General features: G+C 41.4%; 1 protein-coding gene across 6 annotated transcripts in view; it reads right to left on the bottom strand.

Annotated features, from left to right (window-relative positions):
• The window catches only part of sema6dl (sema domain, transmembrane domain (TM), and cytoplasmic domain, (semaphorin) 6D, like), a 476052-nt gene that overhangs the window by 342446 nt on the left and 119472 nt on the right, over positions 1-14134 (bottom strand). For 5 of the 6 annotated variants that reach the window (XM_039770332.1, XM_039770338.1, XM_039770333.1 and 2 more), the window contains exon 3: positions 10766-10876. The exons of the other annotated variant lie outside the window; for it this stretch is intronic. The gene's annotated coding sequence lies outside the window, so the exon portion shown is untranslated. The remainder of the gene's footprint in view (positions 1-10765; positions 10877-14134) is intronic. 6 annotated transcript variants of the gene reach the window in all.

The raw sequence follows: 14134 nt of genomic DNA, 5'->3' as shown, positions 1-14134 counted from the left end.
GTCGATCACCCAGAGTTAATTAAATGGCTTCTGTTTATTTTCTGTTTCTGCATCTTCTCTGTTTGATGTGACGCATTATTTTTCATGTGCTTATAATAATGATGAACGTTTTGTTAATTTTGTTTTATAACCAGTTGTGGGGGACACTGAGTTCCACATCCCAGACCCAATGACACAAACCACAGTCACAGGTTCAAATAATGGATATTTTTCAATCCAGCATGCACACAAACAGAGACACACAGCCCAAGAACCATACAAACAGTAAAGCTTTTTGTTTCCTTTGACGTCCAGTTGAGTGTCACCTGCTGCCTCCCCGACTCTTAACTCCCCAAGGTAAGGAAGTGGGCTCCTTTAACACTGAACCCAGAATAGATTCTGGTGACCCGGCATGACTTCTGGGTTGTATGAGGGAACCAGAGTCGTCCTCCCCTGACAGCGCCCCCTTTGCAGCACCCATGGCCCATTACAGGGCTATACTTGCGGACTGCATTTCCCATGAATCCCTGCTCGTGTCCAAGCTGGGACCCCTCCAGTGGACCACTGCTACCTAAAGTATGGAGGAAAGATGGATTTTGTGTTTCTATTTTTGGATTTGGACTACTGGATTGCTTTTTTTGTTTTTAATTTATTACTGGGCTAAGGAAACCCTTTGCAATATTGCCGCGATTATTATTTCTTGTTTGTCTTTTGTTTATTGTAATAAACATCATTGTTATAATGAGTTATTTTCTGGTATTTTTTCCTTCCTTTACTTTGATTGTTGAGTACATGTTTTGCATAGAATTGATCAACATGAATGTGAATTTCACTTTGGTTTTGTAAAATTTGCAATTGTTAAAAAGTTTTATAGCAGCTAACCACGGCACCAGTGCAGTGTCATTTGGTTGAGTTAAGCGGGTGTTATAGTACTTTTTGTCGTTGACTATGTCTCATCACTTCTTCCTCTTCTTCTTTTGCCTGCTCCCATTTAGGGGAACAGCTGATCATTCATCTCCATCTATTCCTGCCCTGTCTTTTACATCATTTTCTGCCTCCATGTTCTCCCTCACTACATCCATTACCTTCCTCTTTTCCTCCTGCCTGGTGGTTCCATCCTCAACATTCCTTTCTTGATGTACACCTCACCTCTCCTCTGCCCGTGCCTAAACCATCTCAAACCAGCCTCTCTCATTTGGCCACCATACTGTCGTACCCGTGTTGTCCCTCTAATATACTCTTTGCTAATCCTGTCTACCCTCGTTACTCTGAGCGAAAATCGTAGCATCTTCAACTCTGCCACGTCCAGCTCTGCCTCCTGTCTTTTCGTCAGTGCCATTGTCTTACTCGCAGCATAGATGGTTTCACCACCATTTTACAGACCTTCTGTTTCACTCTTGCAGATACTCTTCTATGCCACTCTTCTCCACCCTGCTTGCACTCTCTTCCTCACCTCTCTCCATTGCTTTGGGCTGTTGAACCCAACTATTTAAATTCATTGACGTTCACCACCTCCACTCCTTTCAGTCACACCATTCCACCACCTTCCCTCTCATTCATGCACATGTTTTACTCCTATTGACTCTCATTCCCCTTCTCTCCAGAGCGTACCTCTCAACCTGCTCTCTACTTTCACTGCAGGTCACAATGTTATCGGTGAGCATCATAATCTACAGAGACTCTGGTCTGGCCTCATCTGTCAACCTGTCCATCACCAATGCAAACAGGAAAAGCCTCAAAGCCGATCCTTGATGTAATCCCCCTCTCACCTTGAACTAGGCCGTCATTCCTACCACACACCTCACTGCCGTCACACTGTCCTCATAAAGATCCTGCACCACCCTCACACACTCTTCTGCTACTCCCAGTTCTTCAAACAGCACCATAACTTCTCTCTTGACACCCTGTCATATGCTTTCTCTGAAAGGGTGCCAAGAGAGAGGAGTTTTATGGTCAAATGAAATGATTGAAAATCGACAGGCAGGGCATGTCTACTCTACCAACCGGGTTATGACTTATTTTGTTTGAAAAAGTAGCTGTGAATATGCACCTGACTTTATACTCGTAAAACAAGGGTCAAATAGTCAGTTCAAAATATTAGTTGGCGCTGCTTTGGGCATTCCATGTCAAAGTACCTAAACTAATGCAGTCCTATATCAAACTGGCTCATTCGCCTTGTGATCGTCTTCTCCAATACACCATATAGATCTGCAATCGTCGTACTTTTAAACCGCATAACAGAAGGTGTTCTATTGACTCAGCTAGAATGTCAAAGGATGGACGTCCAGAGCAGGGTGCTGCGTCACCTGAACTGGAGTGTAGTAAAGTCTGTTCCACCTGTTCTTCGATAATTTCAAAAATAGTTTCATCTATATCAGAATCTAAAAGGGCCACCAACATTGTAATTTCTTCCGATAAATCTTCAATTCTCTCTCTGAAATACGTAATATCTTCGGCAGAATCCATTTCATCGGCAGTAGTAAGCATTTTTCTAATTAATTCTTGTGCTATCGATTCACCAATCAGTAACTAGAGGGCGTGTTAGAGCCCACCCTCTCAACTTTGATGAGTGAAAGTGACAGTTTTATTTCAAGTTGTATTTCATGACGGCTTGCAGGAATGTTATGGACAAAATGAAATAAATAAATAAGCAACGAAAAACATTTTGTGACATTTATTTATTTATTTATGCTCTCATTTCATGACATATTTATTTAGGCTCTCATTTCATGACACATTTATTTATTTATGCTCACATTTCACAGTACTTTTATTTATTTACACATTTATTTATTTATTTATTTTTGTCCGAAATATTCCTCCATAGAGCACAAGGCACAGTAAACACAAGAAGCTCTCCATTCTCTAGTGCACTCATAATGAAGCGGCAGGAACTATGGAAGGCCCTCCCATAAACAGGGTGGAGGGCAGTTCCTGGAGCCGATTGTCAGATGGCCCCACCCCTTAGGGAACCACAAAACACAAAGGACATAACGTACTTACAAATAAACACATCTATATATATATATAAAATCCAAAATCCACTCCTCACTCACGTGCCAGCCTTGGGGCTTATCTTACATCCGTTTAGCTAACGAACAAGAGAACTACTCAATGGATTTAGATCTTTTTTTTTTATATATATAATTTGCTTGAACATCATAGCTCACTTGCAGGAGCGAAATATTCACACTAATCCGAGACAAAGGCTGCAGGCCGAGGGGAGGGGGAAATGTGACTTCAGGAGTTCTGAGCCAGGCGGGGCCCTCCTTGCTGTACTGTTTCACTTCTACACGAGAGGAGCCGCAGGGGACGGCTAGTGCACAATAAATATATTACCCCTTGATTGTTCCCTTTTATTCTCTCACATGCTGAATTTTGGGTTCAGGCTGCCTTGGGTGAGGTCTTTTCTGGACAGGCTAGGGAGAGCAGAGGGCCATTTTATGGATTTTTAAGTGTGCTGCTCTTTATAGCAAGTTCACAATAACAGGGACACACTTAAAATGCATGTTGTGCATTCATTTTGGTGTTCTGTCCACACTATAACAGCATTTTCAACCACCAAACATGAATCTCTGTACAAGTGCTCTTCAAAGTGTATAAAGTATAAAGTCTCGTGTAGTAGCCACGTGAGCCTTTTTAGTAAGAGTTAACTGTGAGATGATTAACGCTCAAACCAGCCTTATGATGGTGAATGCAAAAAATAAAGAAAGTCACATCTGTGTGGACCGACATGCTTTTAGGGCTGCTTTTGAAGCTGATGCTAAAGGGCGTGTGAACGTGGACGCCACAGTGCACCTTTATCCTTTCAGGTGAAGAGACAGGCCATTGCTGCCTGTACTGTACATGGTTAACCAACATTTCTGAAAAATTGCTTTTAATGTTCTGTGTAAGCAAGTATCAGCTGTCTAATTGCTCTGAAAGTTTCCAAGGTTTTTCTTCTCCTTGTTTTATGACGGTAGCACAGCTGGCTCAGCCTACTGAAAAGGAGCTTAGAAATGACTTTGCTCCAGCACCAAGAGAACCCTTAAAGAGATATCGCCCCCTCTTTTCCATATTTATCTGTATGATCATTTTCTTTTCCTAGTTTTGTGGGAAAGTAAAAAAAGTAAATATATAATAATGGCAAAGTAGCTCAGCGGCCAGACCCTAATAAATCATTCAAATGTGTTTATCTGTCCGGCAGTTAATTGATTTAATGTATTATACCCTATAACTGGAGAGCTGTGACCTTTGGCACCATGGCCAACACCTTCGAAAGGACACAGAGCTGTCAGGTCTGAATGCATCACTTATTGTGTTCCCATCTATTCATCCATTCATTTTCTAAACCTGCTTATCCAGGACAATCACTTTAAAGCTGGAGCCTATCCAAACAAGCCCTGGGTGAAAGACAGGAACAATCCCTGGACAGCACCTACAGTAGTTATACATTCATATAAATATGTCAGAAACAGGAGGCTCCTTACTTATTAACATTTGTAGAGGTTTCTTTCTTTCCTTCTCCTCCCTATCTAAAACACTTGAGGGTCCCATCTCAAACCAAAACCCTTCCTTCTACAGGATAGACAGCTTGATCCTAATCAGTCGGGCGTTAGGAGGGTCCATTCCACCAAGAGGGCTCTATGAACTGTTGTCAACATGTTACAGGCTGGACAGGGTTAACAACAGCCTAGATCTCTCCAACCACTGGATTCTCCTTGCCCTCCTCTCTGACTGCACTCTGAGTCCTACCTCATGGACAGATCTTACCATGTATATGGTGTGGAGAGATGTTAAGCACTGGGGCTCCCCAAGGATAGGTGCTCAGTGCTCTCTTCTTCTTCTCCTCTCTATACACCTACTTACTAAACTCTATCCCCCTGTCCCATGGTTGCTCACATCAGTGCTAAAATTATGATACGCTGCTGCACTTGTCGTTCCCTTGAGATATGATATCAACTAGAATCTCTGCATGTTTCACTGAAATTTCAAGCTGGATGAAGGATCACCATTTTGGGAACAACTTGGCAAAAACAGATCTCCTTGTTTAGTTCAGCTCATTATCGCTAACACTCGTCAAGTCTGTTCTCAACCTTGGGGTGGTGATTAGTGACCAGATGAAAAATGTCTTGCCGACTATACAACATTGTCAAGATCAGACCGTATGTGATGGAGTAAGAAACACTAATCTTGTCTGGGCTGGCTGTGCCATACAGGCAAACTAGATGGTTGCCTAGGCTAGCAAAGATCTGGGGTTTTGGAATTAGCATTTAATTAACTGTAACCAGTGGAAAAGCTTCCATAAGGATGTTCTTGGTGTGTGCCGAGGGAACTATGATGGCAAGTTTCCTTTTGACCAATCAATAACCCCTTCTCTCCCCCCATCAACCGATGAAATACGGTTCAGTCTGCATGACAAAATCACCAATGGGGACCACCACCTCGCTAGATGAAACAATCAAGTGTCCATACACTGAAATCACCAAGGGAGACATATCTTCAATATGACATCCATGTACGTACAACTCGGGCGAAACCTCAATTGCTCTGCAATCTACAATTATGTGCTTATCAATTGCCTTCATGACTCCATGGTTTGGACTCTCAAATGGCCAGTAAGAAATGTTAGCCAGTCTTGACCCCCTGGTCCACACTGGTCTTGTCACGTCTGAACTGCTAAAACTCTGTCTGGCAGGAGTACTGGCATGGGTCATTTCAGATAATGCAAAATGCATTGGCACATCTGCCAGGTGGGCAGAGAGTCACTCCTCTTTCCAGATTACCACACTGGCCTCATGTAGCGGCAAATATGAGGTTCAGATCCTTGGTGTTTACTTTACAGAACAGTCAGTGGGTCAGCACCTATGGCTATGGAGACACTTCTGAGGTCCTGTGTTCTTTTCCAACTACTCATGTCTGCTGATGAATGATGTCTGGTGATGCCACCTCAGCATGGCATCAAACCTCAGCCCAGACTCTTTTCATGTGTAGCTCATAGCTGGTGGAACAGCCCACCTCCATTCAAGCTGCTGACTCCTTCCATCACTGTGTTTAGGCAGCGTTTCAAGGCTCTCTTGTTTGGTGAATTTCTGTAGAACTGATGGTGGGGTTTTGTAACTAAGGATGTGTTAACTCGCCTGTGTTTTGTTCTGAGCTCCTAACTTGCAGTGGTCAATTTTACAACCTTGTGCCTTGATCTCAAACAGTCCCCAAGATGAATGTGTGAGAAGTGGTCCGTGGCGTAGAACAAGTTACTAAAAATAAATAATCGAGTCCCAAGAGCATGCAGGCCCAGAATGGGTGCAGGTGGGCACATGGCAGTGCTGCTCTGCAGTTGATTGTGGTGCTTGCCTGCGGATCAGTCAGGTGCCTTATTCACACCTCGAAGTGGGTGGAGGGTCTCATCTCTGCACTCGATTAGGTGGCATTAAAGAGCCTGCATGGCAGAGAAAGGGACACAAGAAAGATGGATGGCGGTTTGGCAGGAAGGAATGAATGATGAGGGTGGCAGGATCCTGAGATGGCAGCATGCGGTATAGTGGAGGCAGACAGTTGGGTACAGAGCATGTGGCAGGTGCGCAAAGGGGCTGAAGGGGGTCATTCGGGCTGAGTGTCTTCAGGAACCTGGAGTGACACGTTTGTTTAAGTTGACTTCCACGTAAAGCCGAGTGAGAAGTTGGAGAAGTGAGGCTTGGTGTGGCTCCCTGCTAGGGGGGCCTCAGGTGGCAGAAGGGACGCAATCCTGGCTTTTGAAGATTGGTTGTGCCTGTTGGAAGGACTTCTCTTTGTGCTGCTGATCCAAAGAGGGTAATCCGGTCAGTCATCACAATATTACTTAAAACAGTCAGATATACTTAATAATTATAGACCCATTTCAAGTGTACCCTTTCTCTCTAAAATACTTGAACATGTATTTGCCAATCAGCTTCAGTTACACCTTAAGCACCACAATTTATTTGAGAAAATCTTGTCTGGCTTCCGCACTGGTCATAGTATAGAAACGGCACTAACACTTGCTGTAAACAACATTCTGATATCCTCTGATGGAGGAAACACCTCTTTAATTATGTTGTTAGACTTAAATGCAGCATTTAACACCTCTGACCATTCTATTTGACTACACAGCCTGGAAACTGACATTAGGCTCATGGATGCCATCCTTTCCAGGTTTAGTTCTTATTTATCAAATCGATTCCAGTACATACAGAAATGTGCTGACAGGACAACATCATTATATACTGAAGCTTGGTACAGGGACCTTTACTGTTTTCACTTTATATGCTTCTACTGCGATCTATCATTAGAAAAGATCATGTTTTCATTCGTTTGCAGGTGACACTCAGTTTTACCTTTCTTTTAGACCAAATGACGTTTCTCCAGATGTTGTCCTTAATTAGATGTGTTAGTGAATTAAAGGAGTGGATGGATGAAATGACTTGTCTTTCAAGGCAGACAAAACAAAAATGTAATTATTGGAGAGATCATAGCAATATTTTGTCATCATTTAACTCAGTTGGAAACCCCATTAGTTTTACTGAATCAGCCTGCAATCTCAGCATTTATCATTGACTCTAGCATGTCATTTCAAGTGCATATTACAAAATTGTCCAAAATATGTTTTTGCCATCTTAAAAATGTTGGAAAATTACGGTATTTTTCTAAGTATGCGGGATACTGAGAAGTTAATTCATGCATTTATTTCTAGTAGGATTGACTACTGCAATGCGGTGATCACTGGATGTTCAAATTATACTTTATATAGCTTTAAGTTAATGCAAAATGTTGCTGCAAGAATTATTACAAGAACAAGAAAATACGAACACGTAACTCCAGTTCTTAAATCCTTACACTTGCTCCCGGTTAAGTTTAGGGCAGATCTCAAAATCCTCCTTTTAACATATAAAGCATTAAATGCCCAAGGTCCGGCTTATTTATCTGAACTTATCATGACTTAAAAACCAGAGCATACATTAAAATCTCAAGATGCTGGTCTGCTTATGATTCCAAGGATTAACAAAATAACAGTGGGAGGTCGAGTGTTTAGTTACAGGGCCCCTAAATTGTAAACTGGTCTGCCTGCTACTATAAGAGATGCCCCTTCAGTCTCAGCTTTCAAATCAGGCAGAAACGCATGACTTCAGTTTAGCACACCCTGACCAGAGCTGCTGATTAACTGTGCAGACTGCATCTCTGTTGTTATTAGTGCTCAATTATTATTATTATTATTATTATTATTATTATTATTATTATCACAAGTAATATAATAGTTATAATTTATTACTAACCTTCACCTATTCTGTTTCTCTTCTTGGTATCCTCATGTGGCACTTGGTACCACTGCCCTACTGCTAAGTTGTTTGCTTACCTATGGAAAACTGGCTTTATGGAAAGGGGAGAAGGAATAACATGATAATAATAATAATACATTTTATTTATTTGTAGGCACCTTTCTAAACACTCAAGGACACCGAACAATAGACAAAACACAGATTATAAACAAAAGTAAAATACAGAAGTTAAAAATGATGTATTTTAACGTCAATATTACTGATTTGTCTTATGTCTTCCTCTTAAGGGTCCTGTCACTTTACATGCTTTCCCAGTGATTAGCAAATCGGTGTCAGTGGTGGCGCGATCCTGTAATGACAGCCTGTGACATCATGAGCCACTCAGTCCAACCAGTCTGTGACTCACCCCGACAAAATCAAGCAGGTCATAGAGATGGGCTCTGTATGTGTGAGACCTGATGACTAATGAGCGCTCAGCCAGACATACAATAAAGAAGGAGCACAGCTATTTTGGACCACACAGATGTAAGTGAGGCTGTCTGATGTCTTGTCTTTTACAGTCAGGTCCATAAGTATTTGGATAGTGACACAATTGTAATACTTTTGGCTCCACCACAATGGAATTGAAATTTAGAAATCATTATCTGATTGAAGTGTAGACTTTCAGCTTTAATTTAAGGGGTTTAACAAAAACATTGTATGGGCCCTTTAGGAATGACAGCCATTTTTACACATGGTCCCCGCATTTTCAGGGGCTCAAACGTATTTGGACAAACTACTATAATCATAAACAGTCACTTTCAATACCTGGTTATTAATCCTTTACAATCATTAACTGCCTGAAGTCTGAACCCCTGGCCTTCTCCAAGTGCTAATGATGCTGTGCCAGGCCTTTACTGCCGCTCTCTTCAGGTGCTGCTTGTTCTTTGGACTTTCTGCCATCAGTTTTGTCTTCAGCAAGTGAAGTGCCCATCCAGTTAGGTTGAGGTCAGTTGATTGACTTGGCCGCTGAAGAATACTCCATTACTTTATGTTGTAAAGCCCTTGGTTTGCTGTCCCAGTATGTTTTAGCTCCTTGTCCATTTGTACTGTGAAGTGTCATCCTGTCAGTTTTTCAGAATTTGTCTGCATCCGAGAAGACAGGACAGCCACCCTGAACACTTCAAAAGTCATCCTGCTACTTCTACCAGCAGTCACATCATCAATAAACACCAGTGACCAACTTCCACTGGCAGCCATGCAAGATCAGGCCATAACACAGCCTCCACCATGTTTCACAGATGATGTGGTATTCATCGGATCATGAGCCATTTTGTGTCTTTTCTTTACATCATTCATAGTGATCTTAGTTTCCTTTGTCCAAAGAAAATTGTTCCAAAACTGGACTGCTTTTTTTTTTAATGTTCTCTGGTAAAGTCTAATCTGTCCTTCTTATGCTTGAGGATTTCCAGTTGGTTTACACCTTGTGGTAGATGCTCTGTCTTTACTTTCATGATTGTAGACTTTGACAATGACAGGTCTACCTGACGGACAGTGTTCTTGGTTTGGCTGAATGTTGTGCACTGGTTCTTCTTCACCAAAGACAGAATCCTGTAATCATGCAGCATAGTTGTCTTGCGTGGTTTCTGGACCTTCTGGTGCTGCTCATCTCACCAGTGTGTTCCTTCTTTTTAAGAATCTACCAAATGGTTGATTTGACCACTCCTGGTGTTTCTGCCATCTCTCAGATGGGTTTGTTTTGTATTCGCAGCCTAATGTTTGGCCTCTGTTGACTTGCATGGGCAGCTCTTTAGACCTCAAATTGAGAGTTCACAGTGACAGCTTCTAAATGCAAGTTGCACACACAACTGTGTAGTTTGTCATATTAACTTTTGTAATGGATAGGCCACGTGGACTTGCATCCCGACTACCCAGCTGGAAGGCCAGTGCAATGGAAGGATTGGGGGAGATGATTACAGCTGAACATCCTTCTTCCTCAGGCTCGAGTCCCATATGAACATCTGCAGGGCATGCTGGGATCTGTAGTCCCGTGGCGGCTGCTGGGATTTGTATTTGCTAGCTTACAGGACTTTCAGTTGACCCAGAAGTGCTGCCAATGGGCTGTGCACCAGCACCGGAACTACTCCTGCGTCTTAGATAAAAGAGAACAAAGCTTACCTGGAGGCCCTGAGGAAACCATGAGGACTGACTGAAGTCATTTATGTTAGGTAGAATGCCTACAGGGGGCTGAGTGGCCCTGGAACCCCTGCAGATTTTATTTTTTTTCTCCAGCCGACTGGAGATTTTTTTTATGTTTTTTCTCTCCTCCCCGGCCATCGAACCTTACTTGTTCTGGTTCTGGTTATTTTACGTGCTGGGGAAAAAACTTTGTGATCATGCTTGCTGTGAAAGGCGCTATACTAATAAAACTAGAATTACAAAGTGTAATTAAAATGGTAAATTGAAATTGCAAAAAAAAAAAAAAAAGAAAAAGTGCTAATTGGCTCGAAAAATTAAGAAAAGGCACCAACACTTACAATGCAGCTGGAGACGGCAAGAAAAATCATCTGTCCTAACTTGGAGGCTTTGTGTTTTAGTTGCTGGTTTTGTCTTTCCGTCTTGTGGTCATCCATTAAGCAAGTTAAGATCTGAAAATACAAAGAGTTGAAAGGCATTTAGACCGAAGAGAGGAATGGATTTTCAGCAGCACAGATTGCAACGAGAATTCCATTAAAACTTAATGAAACTGTTTGCAAGCCTCAGCAGCATTTAAGCACCAGCTCCGCCATCATACGGGTGGGATACACGGGGGGGGTGGGGTGGTGGTGGTTGTAGTGCAGTGGCGGGTGGACCTTCAAAACTACAGATTCTAAAACAGCAAAGGTATTTAAAAAAATTATAAAAAAATAAAAAAAGGCAAGAGGTGCCACGGGGTAGGTGGGTACAACAGTTGGCATAAACATAAGGCAGAAGAAACTGATGGAAAAAAGCAGCTTAGGGCAAAAAAAAAAAAAAGAATTTGATAGCAGATTGAGAGAGAATTGAAAAGACAGAGACTAACAAATTCACATGTCGATAAGTGTCTGAAAGAGTAAAAGAATATGAAACTGAATTAGAGGCCAGCAGCTGTCCATAATAAACATACAGGGAGGTGAATGGCACTATATAATAGATAGATAGATAGATAGATAGATAGATAGATATGAAAGGCACTATATAATAGATAGATAGATAGATAGATAGATAGATAGATAGATAGATAGATAGATAGATAGATAGATAGATGTGAAAGGCACTACATAATATACAAAATAGATAGATAGATAGATAGATAGATAGATAGATAGATAGATAGATAGATAGATATGAAAGACACTATATGATAGATAGATAGATAGATAGATAGATGTGAAAGGCACTATATAATATACAAAATAGATAGATAGATAGATAGATAGATAGATATGAAGGGCACTATATGATAGATAGATAGATAGATAGATAGATAGATAGATATATATGAAAGACACTATATGATAGATAGATAGATAGATAGATATGAAAGACACTATATGATAGATAGATAGACAGATAGATAGATAGATAGATAGATAGATAGATGTGAAAGGCACATTCAGTAAAGTGTCATTTATAGACAGCCAGATATGAAAGGCACTATACTGTACAAAGTGTCACAGAAGGACAATCAGATATGATAAGCATCACTTGTTTTATGCTCTAACCTGAAATAAACATTTTAAGTGATAAACCAATGTTGCACCTTTATCACTCTAACTAAGGGCGAATGTAAAAGTGATATGTAATAAATAGTCTCTTCATCCCTCTGTTATTGAAAGACTTACTTTATTTTTTCCACTTAAATGTTTTTGGGCTGTGTCAACATAAAATGAAATATTTCTGTGGCAGTGAAAGGGCATTAATTATTTATAGATATATTAACCTCAATGGTTCCTCCAAGGAACTGTGAGCAGTAAGAGTGCGTCGAGTATCCAGTCGGTGGAATGAGGCCGTTTATATCATTTATTTACTACTCTCAGCCGTAGCCTCAGGAAGTGGAGTTTAAGAGCAGTGTCAACAGACAAAGGCTGCCGCTCGGAGCCATCAGGTATTGGGCCCTCTGAATGTGTTCAGGGTCGTCAAAAAGAAAGAAAATCAAAGGTGTCAATGTGACTAGAAACAGACAGAAAGAAGCTGCATGGAGGACCTGGAAATTCTCTCATCGCACACATGCAGGGAGATTGCTTGTTGCTTTAGCTTTTATTGTTATTTCTGAGAACTGGGAGGGATACCAGATGAAATAAGCACATTATGTAGAGTAGCTGCTAATTTAATGGAATCACACGTATTCACAAATAACATACTCAACCTTTCCTTTGTTTCTTAGGAATCTCCATCCACCCATCACTTTCCAAGGCTACATTTGAGTGTCCCAAGTGTCCAATGCAGTGTGAGGTTAATGTAAAAAGAGTTTGTGTGGTCTGCGACAGTATGCTGTCCATCATCTTCTAGAGATCCTAAGTGAGTCCATGCAGCCCTGGAACACACAGCCGACTGGGCAGCAGGTTGCAGCTATGAATGAAGGCGGATTTTCTTTCTAACGATCCTTGAATGCACTCACAGCCTGAGAAACCAAACAAAACTAATCATTCAGCCCTAATTGTCAGTCCTAACGTGTTAATTGAAATGTCCATAAATTGTATATTTTATTTGTTATTTGTCAAATGGCACAAGTACGCAGAGCCACACATGTACATCTGAGGATCACCTTGCCAGCTCTGACCAGTATGTGGTACCACCCAGAGAATGTCTGCCTTCCCTCCATAGCTCAGAGTAGCCACCATAGGAGCACAACTGACCACGCCCTCATTACTCCAAAAGGCCCCACCCCTTGCCGTCAGGAGCGTATAAAAACACCGCCCCCCTGGAAGGTGGCATCTTTCTGGTGACCCGAGCCTTCAACAGGACAGAGCACCCCAGTCAGACCTACTGAAATAGAAATGGGTTGGCTGGCTGTTCATTTATTTTCTCTTATTGTGCCCCTGAGCAGAATAAGTTTACTGTTTATTGTTTGTTTTGCCTCGTAATTAAACAATTTTTGGGACTCTGCAAGTCACACTGTTCAACAGCAGCAACATATTGTTCTGGGATTTTTCAGGTAAGAAAGACAGAAGTTTCAAGGTCAGGTAGTTCTGCTCATAACTAGATAGATAGATAGATACGAATAGCACTATATGATAGATAGATAGATAGATAGATAGATAGATAGATAGATAGATAGATAGATAGATAGATACTAAAAGCACTATACAGTAAAGTATCATTTATAGACTGCCAGATATGAAAAGCACTATACTATACACAGTATGATAGAATGATAGACAGATATGAGAAGCATCTATTGATTTATGCTCTAACCAGAAACAAATATTTTCAGTGATTTAATTTAACATCTGAATCCACACTATTATGCTGACCTCTACAGGATGTAGTCAACACTGCACCTTCCAAACACAAACAATGAAGGCAGGGGGAAGATGGACGGACTGGCATCCTGGCCGAGGTGAATGTAACAATTAATAATAGTTAGTTATATTTCTATATCACTTTTCTAAATATTCAAAGTGCTTCACATACAGAGTGGTGGGCCCCTTCAGAGACCACCGAAGTGTAGCATCCACCTGAATGATGTGACAGCAGCCATTCTTGTGCCAGTATGTTAATGACACCTAGCTGTTGGGTGGTGAATTAGTGGCAGAGATAGTTAGCCAGTTGGGGTAGGAGATGATTGGGGGCCAAAATGACCAGGAAGTGGTGGGCAGTTTAATGAAGACATGGGGAACCGCTCTACTCTTTTTCAAAGGATTCCCCTGGATCTTTTATGACCA

The sequence above is a fragment of the Polypterus senegalus genome, chromosome 12 (assembly GCF_016835505.1).
Source record: "Polypterus senegalus isolate Bchr_013 chromosome 12, ASM1683550v1, whole genome shotgun sequence".
Classification (NCBI taxonomy): Eukaryota; Metazoa; Chordata; class Cladistia; order Polypteriformes; family Polypteridae; genus Polypterus; species Polypterus senegalus.
This window is presented reverse-complemented; position numbering and strand designations above follow the sequence as displayed.